At 34.4% G+C, this 2,651-nt stretch overlaps 1 long non-coding RNA gene across 1 annotated transcript; it reads right to left on the reverse strand.

The window, feature by feature from the left end:
- Nucleotides 1-974: 974 nt before the first annotated feature.
- Nucleotides 975-2,120, reverse strand: LOC135265455 (uncharacterized). Its single transcript, XR_010333125.1, has 2 exons — nucleotides 1,527-2,120; nucleotides 975-1,341 (listed from the first exon to the last, which is right to left on the reverse strand). It is a non-coding gene; the product is annotated as an uncharacterized LOC135265455 (long non-coding RNA).
- Nucleotides 2,121-2,651: the final 531 nt, after the last annotated feature.

The following is a 2,651-nucleotide window of genomic DNA, read 5'->3' on the forward strand; positions in this document are numbered from 1 at the left end:
GGAGAAACTTTCAAATGCTTTGAAGTACCGTTGCTGGATTACTGTTGAGGTTATGTTTGACCTTGGTATGACTTTCAGGTTTAAAGTTGAAATTTGCATTAAAAATGCCATAAAAGCCTCGAAGTGCCTTTTAGGGTAGTCATCGTCATGTGCCAATTGCATGCCCCCTCTCTGCCACATCAGTAAAATTTGCCACAAAAGTTTTAAAAAACGACTTTAAACAACAAAAAAGGCCCTATTTTCATTAACAATGAGACATATCTCGCTGCATGCGGCACGACATAGGCCTCATAGATCAATCTCATTGTGAATGGTTTTCGCTGAGATCACTTTGAGAGGGCTTCACTGAGACTGACGTTGGTGGAAGGCTGAAACCTGCCTCGCGAAAGTCTGCACCAACATTCGAAAACGCTGTCAATGGCTTAAAATGATAAATTGTGTTAGTTTTTTTGTGTCTTTTAGGATTAGTCTTTGAGTCCTGTCGCGCCGCATGTAGCGAAGCAGATCCCATTGTGAATGGGTTCTTTAAGAAACAGTTTCAATGTACACCACAAGACATACACTGAGACGGCCTCATGCCTCATATCATGGCTTGTAATTGACAGCGTTTTATAGAATGATTTGGAATCATAGTGCAGAGATTGTTGCGAGACAGGCAGGCAGGTCTCAAGCCTACTGCAGATGTCGTTCTTAGTGAGTCCATGTCTTAGAGATGCAAGACCAATTTAGACCAGTGAGCTTGGTGCCCGAGACCTATGTCATGCAGGAAGCCAAACTTCATCGTGAATGGACCCTTTTCAATGGGGCTGTGCTTTTTGAATAAATTTGAAATGGCCTTTTTGAAAAAAGCAGTTGTCTCTCTTTTATTCATCTATTCGACACGTTTGTATTCGATGCACTTACACCAATTTCATTATCAGTGTCTTGATTATCAGACAAGGGCAAAGTGGAATTGGGGGCAACCCAGAAATAAAAACACTTTAATTTCCTTTATTAGTAGGCTATATTTTTTATACAAGACGACTAACTCTCAGATAGAGACGTACAAAAATGTACACAAGAGTAAAAGTTGGTTTTTCGCAATATTTCACACTATTCTTCCACACGTCCACAGTAAAATCAGAAAGCGCTTCTTGTTATAAAGCCCTTATATTTTTCGACGATGGCTGAGACTTTGTGACGTATTTGTTAAACGTAAGTTTTCAAATACATGCCATGCCAGTGCAAAGGAGTTATATTAACAATTTTACGGGATTATTTTTAACTTTACACCCATTCTGCTTGAAACAAGAGTGGCTGCCAGGAAATAAGAACGAAAAAAGTGGACCCAAAAGGTTTCAGCTGCAAATTATAAACACTATCTGTGATTTTTTAAATAAATTTTTTAATAATTAATAAAAAACATGACAAAATTAAGCTTTTCGATTTCGTTTAGTTTGAATTTTATATGAAAATAGAAAAGTTAACCCTCTACACCAGAAAAGACAAAAACATAAAGAAAGTATCTGTAAAGCTCGTGAACTTACTTTGAAGTAAACAGTGGGCTCCATCTATCTATAACTCATAATTACTTGAACCGCAATTCCCATCATCAAAATGTGCAAAACTGCGATAAGTGAGGTTATGCAGTTATGCACTTTGTTTTCCAGTTTTTCACACAAAATATATCACAAATTGCACAAGTCGTACAACCAGCGATAGTCAGTACTGTCAGTACGTCACAGCAGCTTTCTCCAGCACAATCATTGACTGCAATTCTGTTTTGTGCCATTCCCGTCTCATCATATAATCTGAGTAGTTGTTATATGACAAGTAATGTTTCTACCTTCAAAAATACTTGCGTAAATATGTTATTATCCCGTTAGTACACACTTTTAAAGCAGCCACTGGTTATATAGATTAAAATTATAACATTTCCTTTGTTATTGTGTTATTGTTTACATCAGTCAGCTGTTTACTGTCATTTTCTAATGCTACCAATTTAAAAAATGTCCCTGTTATTAAAGCTCAAGGACCACAGAATGAGAGAGAACAATTTTTTGTTCACATAGACGCTGAATACACGTATAAATGTCAGAAAATTCAAATTTTTTATGTCCAAATAGAAATGTCCCGGACTGTACCTAACTACAGACACAAAAAAAAGTTTTCATTAAAGTCATTGACATCTTGAAAAATAAGTTTGTATTATATGACATTACATTAGTGAAAACGTTTTCTTTAAAGCTGTCTAAATTATTTATGTATGTGCATTTGTCATAATTTTTCTCATGCTGAAAAATTGTCGCTAATTAGTTATCTTTGGCGCCAAATTTTTACACATTTTTAACAATATTGAAGCATCGTTTGGTTTATTATAAAACATATAAGAAATTAATACTAACCTTTTGTATAGTGACTTGTAGGTAATTAATTAACATTTGGGAAAAATTCACATGCATAGTGAAAATAGTATAAAATATTTAGTGATGGCAAATATTGATTTCTGCGTGATTAATAGTTTTGTAGATACCATTAAAACTACACTTTTAGCTGAATTACCTTGTATAATGTTTAAGTAATATTATTTAATTTTTTATTAATATTTGCATGACAAAATTAATATTTGTCAAGAATTACTTGTAGGTACACCAATGTAGTAACTTTTTATG

Source organism: Tribolium castaneum, chromosome 2 (genome assembly GCF_031307605.1).
Source record: "Tribolium castaneum strain GA2 chromosome 2, icTriCast1.1, whole genome shotgun sequence".
In the NCBI taxonomy this organism is placed as follows: domain Eukaryota; kingdom Metazoa; phylum Arthropoda; class Insecta; order Coleoptera; family Tenebrionidae; genus Tribolium; species Tribolium castaneum.